The 10839-nt window shown below is 34.7% G+C and overlaps 1 protein-coding gene across 1 annotated transcript in view; it reads left to right on the forward strand.

The window, feature by feature from the left end:
• LOC100524098 (olfactory receptor 8A1-like) overlaps positions 1-10839 on the forward strand; it is a 141033-nt gene that overhangs the window by 15331 nt on the left and 114863 nt on the right. The window lies entirely within an intron of this gene.

Genomic DNA, 10839 nt, shown 5'->3' on the forward strand with positions numbered 1-10839 from the left:
ATGTGAAAAGATATTCAGCATTATTAGAGAAACTCAATTAAAACCACAATGAAATAACACTACATATCTATCAGAGTGGCTAAAATAATGAATAATGGCAGTAGCAAATGTTGACAATGATATAGAAAAACTAAATCACTCATAAATTGCTGGTGGGAATATAAAACATCATGATCACTCTGAAAAACAGTTTGTTAGTTTCTTATAAAATTGAACTTATGATTTCCTAGCACTTACATCCTTGGGCATATATCCCAAGGCAAGTAAAACTTATTTTCGCACAAAAATTTGGACAAACCCTGATTCAGGCAACGACTTAGACCAATTTTGAGGGAATTAAGCAGAGTCAATCCCAAAATGTTACATAATATTAATTAAATGAAAGCATAATAGAGATAGAGAGCAGATTAGTGGTTTAAGAATTAGGGTATTTTAAGGCTGGGGATGCAGTTTAAGGAGGGAGATAAACCATACAAATTAAGAACAACATGAGGGATCTTTGTGATGATAAAACTGTTCCGTATGTTGACTGTGGTGTTGAATATACAAACCTACCTCCATATGTGACAAAATTGTATGGAATTAAATACTCATATACATAAATGAGTAAAAGTAAAACTGGGAAAATCTGAACAAGCTCAATATGTTGTATCAGTGTTGATGTCCTGGTGGTGATATTATACTATAGCTGAAGATGTTACCATTGGGGAAAATTGAATAGAGGATACATGGGATCTCTCTGCATTATTTTTATAACTGCATGTGAATTTACTTTAAAAAAAAGATAAGGGATGTAGGCTTTTATTTCAGAAAGAGAGAAATTAAGACATTCAAGGGAATTTTTAAAATTATATTCTCTTTGAAATGAAAATCTTGAGCTATTGCTCATTTATATTAATTTTATTATCTTGAATTTAGCTTGAGATGAACAGTATCAGTTAAACAACCTTGTATATACTAGGAAGCTTTCCTAAGCTTTGGTGTGTCCTTAACACATATCATTATGGGGCATCCTGTGTGCATGTTCCTCCGACCTGAATAAATTTGTCCACTGATAGAGCCATCCAGTACACCAAGGATATTCCCAAGATTCAAAATGGGCCCACTAAAAGTGTGTGTGTTCAAAGCTTGTTTTGTCCCACATCAATACAGATTGATGAAGATAAAGTCAAACTCAAACAACTTAGGTTCAATATTGAGAACCAAAGAGTGTACCATGTATCCCTAATCCCTGCATGTTTGTCTAACTCATTCTCCTTGCATATATGAGGTTGCCCAAGCCCAGTACTGCCAAAATCCACCTTTCTTCCCTACTTCTTCCACTACTTATGCATCCAGGTACCTTTTTAGTTATTCTGCATCTGTACTATCCTTCCCAAAACTTCTCTTCAATTCTCTCCATTCCCCAGAGCATCCACACTCTTCCTTTCCAGGGAGCATACATTTGATCAAGACTTCTGTCAGCTTTATAACAACTAAAGCTTCATATACTCCTGAGCATAAAGGGAAAAATGGAAGACGAAGTCTTCAAAATGCTCATTTTCTGGGCTCCTTAAATATTTAGAAACTTGCCAACAGTGTAGGAGAGTTCCTATTTCTCCACACTCTCTCCAGCATTTGTTGTTTGTAGACTAATCAATGACAGCGATTCTGACCAGTGTGCAGTGGTACTTCATTGCAGATTTGATTTGAATTTCTCTAATAATTAGTGATGTTGAGCATATTTTCATATGCCTATTGGCCAGCTATATTTTTTTAATAAAAAAAAATATTTAGGGACTGGAGAAATGTCTGCCTGTTTTTCGATTGGGTTGTATGTTTTTTCGTTGTTGAGTTGTATGAGTTATTTTTTATTTTGAAGATTAACCCCTTGCTGGTTGCAATGTTTGCAAAGATTTTCTCCCATTCTGTGGGTTGTCTGTTCTTTTTTATTGTTTCCTTTGCTGTGCAAAAGCTTTTGAATTTAATTATGTCCCATTGGTTTATTTTTGCTTTTTATTTTCGTTATTCTAGGAGGTGGATCAAACAAGATATTGCCGTGATTTATGTCAAAAAAGTGTTCTACCTATGTTTTCCTCTAGGAGTTTTATAGTATATGGCCATACAGTTAGGTATTTAATCCATTTTGAGTTTATGTTTGTGTATGGTATTAAAGAATGTTCTAATTTTATTCTTTTACATGTAGCTATCCACTTTTTCCAGCACCATTTATTGAAGAGACTGTCTTTCCTCCATTGTATGTTCTTGCCTCCTTTGTCACGGCTTTGTTGACCATAGGTGCTTGGGTTTATTTCTGGGCTTTCTGTCCAGTTTCGTTTATCTATATTTCTCTTTTTGCGCCAGTACCATACTGTTACTGATTACTATAGCTTTGTAGTATAGTCTGAAATCAGGAAGCCTGATTCCTCCAGTTCCATTTTTCTTTCTCAGGATTGCTTTGGCTACTGGGAATTTTTCATGTTTCCATACAAATTTTAAAATATTTTGTTCTAGTTCTGTGAAAAATATCTTTGGTAACTTGATAGGGATTGCATTGAATCTATAGATTTCCTTGAGAAGTGTAGTTATTTTGAGAATATTGATTCTTGCAATCCAAGAGTGGTATATCTTTCCTTCTGTTTGTGTCATCTTTGATTTCTTTCATGAGTGTCTTATAGTTTTCAGAGTCCAGATCTTTTGCCTCTTTAGGTAGGTTTATTTTTAGATATTTTATTCTGTTGGTGAGAGTAAAAATTGGTACAACCACATGAAAAGCAGTATTGAAGTTCCTCTAAAAACTAATGTAGAACTACCATATGATCCAGCAATCCCACTCCTGGACATTATCTGGACAAAACTATAATTCAGAAAGATACATGCATTCTTACATTTATTGCAGCACTATTCACAATAGCCAAGACATGTAAACAACTTAAATGTCCCATTGACAGATGAATGGATTAAGAAGACATGGTACACATTTGCAGTGGAATCCTACTCAGCCATAAAAAGAACAAAATAAAGCCATTTATAGCAACATGGATGCAAGTAGAGATTCTCATACTAAGTGAAGTAAGTATGAGAAAGATATATGCCATATGATATCACTTATATGTGGAATCTAAAATTTGGCACAAATGAACTATCTACAAAACAGAAATAGACTCACAGACATGGAGAACAGACTTGTGGTTACCAAGGAGGAGGGGGGAGGGAGGGGGATGGATGGGGAGTTTGAGGTTGGTAGTTGCAAACTATTAATATTTAGAATGGATAAACAATGAGGTCCTACTGTATAGCACAGGGAGTTATATCCAGTCTCTTGGGATAGACCATGATGGGAGATAATATAAGAAAAATAATATATATATACACACATATACACACACACACACATATATATGGGTCCCTTTGCTGTACAGAAGAAATTGGCACAACATTGTAAATCAACTATACTTTAATAAAAAAAGTATTTAGGGACTCCACCATCTACCTATCTATCTAACATATATACATACACAAACACACAAGGTATAGAGACTGGGTATTTAATCTGTGATTCACTTGGATTTTTATTGTTGTTTATAGTAAGCCTACAGTATCATCTGAAACTCAGTAATTAAGATTGTTTATTTGTGAAATTAGCAAAGGAGTCCAGATAAGCCCAAAGGAGATTCATAATGTCTAATGAAGTGGTGAGCTTCATTTATTCATGGTGTGTGTTCATGTTTATTTGTTGGGATGGATGCTTCATAAGAAGTAGGACCATATCTGCATAGTTCAGTGCTATGTCCCCAGTGCCAGATGCAGGGCCTAGTACATCATAGGTGCTCCTTTAAATGTTTCTTACATAGATATGTGAGAAAGGAAAAAAGCAATGAAAGTGGCCACCATCCAGAGCAGCAGATGTATGTGGGAGGTGGGAAATGAGGGACCAAGGAAGTGAATTCTGTGTCAGGGGCTGGTAACAGCCTCAGAGAATGTGTCTGGACTCCCATGGACTGGACTTTGAGCTCTGGCAAGAGAGAGCAGCAGGCAAATGTGACAGAAACTCAGGGGCAGGAGCAGCTGATCTCCTTCTCTGCAAAGCAGGATATCTTGGGGTAAGGGAAGGTTGCAGGAGAAAGCAAGGCACTGCCAGTGAGATGACTAGTTCCTGAGAGCAAGGAGATATTTCTGGAAATTCCCAGGAATTCTTGAGAAAATTTCACAGGAGGTGAAGTCCTGCATTAGTTAATGGAAGTAAAAGCAGATGAAAATGATGTATTGTAATGAATCATCAGTAGTTTTAAAATCTTAGAATTAGAGATCATCGAGTACAACCACTTCCATCCACAGTGAAACACTTTTAAGACATTTCTGGCAGATGATCATTCAGATTCTGCCCATATATTTCTAGTTACGATCACTTGGAGGAAGAGCCATCTAAGATTATAGATAACCACAAATATGACAAAAATCCCAAACTCTCTTCAATGGGCATAAATCACCTGCAAAACACACACACCCTTTAAAATGTTGCCAAAAAGTAATACAATAATTGCTTTTGTTCTTTTTTTTTTTTTTCAGCTATACCTGTAGCATATGGAAGTCCCCAGACCAGGGGTCAAATCAGAGCTGCAATTGAGTCATCATACGCCACAACCACAGCAACACCAGATCCGAGCCACATTTGCAACCTCTGCCACAGCTTTGTGGCAACACTTGATCCTTAACCCACTAAGTGAGGCCAGGGGTCAAACCCACATCCTCACAGAGACAACATTGGGTCCCTAACCCAGTGAGCCACAATGGGAACCCCCAATAATTGCTTTTAATTTGCACAATATTAAGTTCCTATGGGGAGCAGGGTTTAAAAGTTCTTGATACTCTTATTACTCTCTAGAAATTAGTTGACTTGGAGAGGAAACAACTCAACCAGTACATTGTTGTTAGATGACCAGTAAGTACAGTATTTTGAAACACCTTTATTTTAAAAATTGTATGAATTTTAATTACAATAGTTATACATTCCTTAATGTGATTTTTTTTCTTTTTTTTTTTTTTAGGGCCTCACCTGCAGCATATGGAAGTTCCTAGGCTAGGGGTCAAATTGGAACTGCAGCTGCTAGCCTACACCACAGCTTGCAGCAACACCAGATCCTTTAACCTACTTAGCAAGGCCAGGGATCGAACATGCATCTTCATGCAGCCCCCAGTCAGGTTCTTAATCTCCTGAGCCACAATAGGAACTCCCTTAATGTGATTTTTAAATTAAAAAAAAAAAAAAAAAAAAAAAAAACAGGCCAATACAAGAATGGAGACACAACTCACAAAAGAAACTTAAACACTACACCAAGTAGTTCATTTAAGCAGCCACTAGGTTGTGCTGGTGATTTAGTCAAGTTCTTTGGGGGTGGGGGAGTAAATTTCACTTAAAATGTATATTTTGCATATTTCTAAGGCCCCAACATGCATAACCCTGGATTTTACATAACTCCTTATGTAAACTTTAAATTCGTTATTAAATCACACAAACATTTTAAAAAGATGTTCTTGAGGGGGTTCCTGTTGTGGCTCAGCAGGTTAATAACCTGATATAGTGTCCATAAGGATGCGGGTTTTATCCATGGCCTCACTCAGTTGGTTAAGGATCTGGCATTGCCACAAGGCATTGCCACAAGCTGTGGCATAGGTCACAGATGCAGCTTGGATCTGGCACTGCTGTGGCTATGGCATAGGCTGGCAGCTGCAGCTCCGATTCAGTCCCTAGCCCAGAACATCCATGTGCCTCAGTTGCTGCTGTAAAAAGAAAAAAAAATTTAAGATTGTAGTGGGAGAAATTCCTTGGTGGCTTAGTGGATTAAGGATGCTGCATTGTCACTGCTGTGACTTGGGTTCAATCCCTGGCCCGGGGAACTTTTGCATGCCTTGGGTGTGACCAAAAAAAAAATTAAAATTAAATAAAAATTATTTTAAAAAGATGTTCTTGAGAGCAAAATTTAAATTAAATAGGTTGAATATATTTAATTTGCAGAACTTATTGGACACTTACTATGTTGTATGGTGAAGAAAGAATGAATAAGATATGGTAATCACAAATTAAATAACACGCAAATGTAAACTAATTATTCCAATGTAATGAATCACTCGAAGTTAGTCCAAATATTTTTTGTTTTATTTATTCAATCCCCAACACCAGAAATATAATAGGAGTACAGTAAATAGCTGTCCAGTGAGTAAAATATGTGATAAATTAATGATTATATAATATTTGTAGAAAGTATTATGAACATACAAACTAATTTTTATGTTCTCTAATTTTAAATGCTTACCAAAATAACCTATGGTCTAAATTTATTCCTATAAAACAATATGTTTAACCACCCTAATACCATTTGATAAAAATTTGAATCTTACAAATCCCCAAAACTGAGATATACCTCCAAGGAATAACCTTATTTGCCATTCTTTAGAATAAATAGTGTCAAGAAGATAAATTCTATAATTTCTGTATCTCACCAGAATATTTTATGCTACTAAAGTGCATTATGACATTATTTGTACCTATTTTACTTTCAATATACAAAATTATATGACAATATATCTTTTTTTTTTTTTAACTATCACAATACCCTGAAAGATTCTGACATATTCCCAGAATGAGGCATCTCCTCATTCTCCAATCTTGTGAGTTACTGTGGAAAATAAAGTAAGGTTAAATGTTCCTTTGTAGCTGACTTTTTTCATCCAGTCCTGGAGACAAACATTTTAAGAAGTGTCTATTTTAGAATCTAAACAAGTGTAAACTATATCTCACTTACAGGGCTTAGGGACTCCAGCACTGTGTCTGTCCTCTCTTTCTTGCCAATTTGGAACCGTTCTCCAGATTGTCAGTCTTTTCTCCTTTCATCTCTATTTTGTACACCTATTCCTTTACATTCCTTTCTAGAAAGCAATATGTATTAATGCAGAAAAATGTGAGTTGGGACCAAATTTTAAAGTTTAAAATAGGAGTTTAAAAATAGGATCTGACACATTCTAGAGACCTTTAGCAGGTACTTTAACTCTCAAATTCAGTTTATTCCTCTACAAAAGATGATAGCCAGGAGAATACATGTTATTTCTAGTGCCTAGGAAGCTAAAGATTAGTAGAAGTTGAATGGTATTCAGCTGACTCCTAGAAGTGTCTGCCACATTTCTTCCCTTTTCAAAAAGGAATAAGAAAGAAATGTAATGCCACAGATAGCCCTTTGGTCCTTAGCTAAGGGCAATATATTGTGGCTTTCACTCTTAAAATTATGAAAGCCCGTATATTTTTTTCAGAACTTGGAGACAGCTATAAAATAAAAGGAACTCTAAATACAAATAAGTAAGACGTTGAAGTGTTACATTATACCTAATATAGCATGAGTTACTCAGGGCCAGGAAAGAAATTTGTCAAATGAAATGTCTCTGTGAATTTAGTCCAAAGAGGGCAGGCAGTTTGATGAGCATTATGTATCGCAATAGCATATAAAAGCAAATGGAGTAGGTCCAATAAGATTTTTTAGTTCTAGCTGAGAGAGAGAGCTCCAGACTTCAAAGTGGTTCTGTTCAATCCTGTTTTATGAGGTGAATTTAATCAATACTGTGTGATGAATTTTAATAGATATCTTCTAGCATCTATGGAGATAATACGTGATTTTCAACTTAGCTCTATTAATAAATAATTACATTAATAGATTTCCTAACATTGAACCACCCATGCATCCATGTAATAAACTGAACTTAGATATGATGAGCTGCTGTTTTTTTCTGCTGCCGAAATGTCTGCTAATATTTTATTTAGGATTTTTGTATTGATTTTCATAAGTGACAGTCTTTTTTGTATGCAATCTTAACACATTTTGATCAGTGTTATACTTATCTCATAAAAATGATTTTGGAGCTTTTCATTTTTTTAGGCCTTAGATCAGTTTAAATACTATTGGAATTATTTTTTCTTTGGTAGAATTCTTAGACTGTTTGGGACTAGTAAATTTTGTAATATAACTCTTGACAACTTTATTCTCTGGAATTAGACTCTAGGTTTTCTATATGTTCCAGCATTTGTTTTATTAAATTACATTTTCCTAGAAAATTGGCTGTTTAATCCAAGCTTTGCTTTCCATTTGAATGGAGCAGAAAAAAGTAGTTTGAGTTTTTTATTTCCTCTATTTCTATTTCTCCCATATTTCTTAAATTTAATATTTGTTCCCCCTTCTTTTTTTTTCTGAATTTAGAATAGATAGTAATTGATCTGTTATCAGTTTTGCAAAGAAAGATCTGTTGGAGTTATTTATTAATTCTACTATTTTCTGTTTTCTAATTTAATATTTTTAACTGTAACTTAATTAATTCCTACACCCATTTTTATTTTCTTAATTTTATTATGGTTTTCCTGACCTTTTAAGTGCTTAATTAATCTATTTTCATTGTTCTATCGATACAGTATTTAATGTTATGAGTTATATTTCTCCTTTAGCAGTATTCATATCTCATAAGTTGTAAAATGTTGCATTTTCATATCCATTATCTACATGTTTTGCTATTTTGCATTTTTCTTTCACTTTTAAGTACCTTTAAAATTTTTTAAATATTCAGGTAATAGAGGACTTTTGTTTTCTTAATTACTTATGTAATTAAGTTTTAGTTTTATTGCACAGTGATCAGAAAACATTGTATTTCTAATATATAACATCTATTGAGGTTTTCTTTTATGACCTAATATCTATTCAGTTTATGCTACTATCTTGACCTATTAATAAGAAGATATGGTTCTGATTTCTAGGAAATAGAACTACACAGACATGTACACATCCACATATTCAGGTTACATGTATATAATGTAAATGATATATAAAAATTATGTTTAACTGATTATTTTATTTAGGGAGGATTTTCTATATCCTTTGTCTTTCTCATTTTCAGTAAATTTGTTTTATCATGAATTGAGAAAGATGATTTAAATTTTCCTTCTGGAGTTCCCGTCGTGGCGCAGTGGTTAACGAATCCGACTAGGAACCATGAGGTTGCGGGTTCGGTCCCTGCCCTTGCTCAGTGGGTTAACGATCCAGCGTTGCCGTGAGCTGTGGTGTAGATTGCAGACGCGGCTCGGATCCCGTGTTGCTGTGGCTCTGGCGCAGGCCGGTGGCTACAGCTCCGATTCAACCCCTAGCCTGGGAACCTCCATATGCTGCGGGAGCGGCCCAAGAAATAGCAACAACAACAACGACAACAAAAAGACAAAAAGACAAAAAAAAAAAAAAGTTTCCTTCTGTTAGTGTGTTTATTTCTTCTTATAGCTCCTGCTGTTTTAGTATTTAGTGCATAGAGAGTGACAGCTCTCTCATATACATTACAGAATTTACCCTGTAACATTATAAAGTTTTCTTGCTTAACACTTTTGGCCTGACTTCCATTCTAGCTGATATCCATACTCTTTGTTTATGTGTTCATTTGTTTGCATTTACTTCAAATACCTTTGGCCACCATTTTATTTTCAGTCTTTCTGAGTCACTTGGTTTTAGATAGGTTTTTGTATGTAACATGGATTTGTATTTTGTTTTATGATCCAGACTGCTTCTTTTTCAACTAATGGAGAAGTCAGGACATTTGCAATTATTTATATGTGTTTGCTTTGGTTCCATCATAGTATTTTATGTTATGACTTCTCATCTTATATTCACATTATTTTAAATCACTAACTACATGGCTTGCCTTTCTTCTTCCTAATGTGTGTAAAATTATGATACTTAGAAAAATTTGTATTTTTGTAATGGTGAATGCTTTTATAATGATAATTTTATAAAATACTATTACTATGTCTATTAGTACTCCACTATAATTAATGGTACAACTAATACATTCTGTCTTATTTTCTTCTGTGTTCCCTTTTTTACACCATCAAGTTTTATCCCAAAAGTTAATCTTCCTTGGTGTTTATTTGACACTATTAAATATGCTTACTACTTTACTGATGGCCAGCTTTTAAGTACTCTTGTCCCACCTCCAGGGAGATATCAACTTGTCCTAAATAGGTAAACGTTCTTATTAGGATTCTCAGTTTTCAGAATGTAGTATTACTCAGCCATAAAAAAGAACAGAATAATGCCATTTGCAGCAACAGGGATGCAACTAGAGAGATTCTCATACTTAGCGAAGTAAGTCAGAAAGAGAAAGACAAATACCATATATCACTTACATGTGAAATCCAAAATATGGCACAAATTAACCTATCTACAAAACAGAAACAGACTCACAGACATGGAGAACAGACTTGTGGTTACCAGGGGGAGGAGGGAGGAAGTGGGATGGATGAGGAGATTGTGGTTGGTAGATGCAAACTATTACATTTAGAATGGATGAGCAATGAGGTCCTACTGTATAGCACAGGGGATATGATCTTGGGATAGACCATAATGGAAGATAATATGGGTCACTTTGCTGTAAAACAGAAATTGACTCAACACTGTAAATCAACTATACCCTAATAAAAAATAAATTTAAAAAATCCTCCTTAGCTTATTCATTAATTAATACATGGGGTTGTTTGTACATAGTAATGAAAACAAAAGACAGTTACAAATCCTAATGTTCCCATTAAGTAAAATCTTGAACTCTTCATCTGTAACTTGGAATTTAGTTACTATCTGTTGAACCGTAAATGGTTGGGTGGATCTTGTATGATAAGCAAGTTTTCCTGCTTCTCTGTGAAATTATGGATTTCCTAACCTAATTTTTCCTGTCATATTAGCTTTCAGTGAGCCCCTCTGTCCATGGCCCTATTTGAGTTGCGATTTGTGTAATCTCGGTAACTGTTCTTGAATGGTATAAGGGTATATGTTCCTCCAAAATATA

The sequence above is a fragment of the Sus scrofa genome, chromosome 9 (genome assembly GCF_054392235.1).
Source record: "Sus scrofa isolate SSC_HxYL_T2T_F1_AM1 chromosome 9, Sscrofa_HxYL_maternal_Yorkshire_Landrace_v2.0, whole genome shotgun sequence".
NCBI classification, from domain to species: Eukaryota; Metazoa; Chordata; class Mammalia; order Artiodactyla; family Suidae; genus Sus; species Sus scrofa.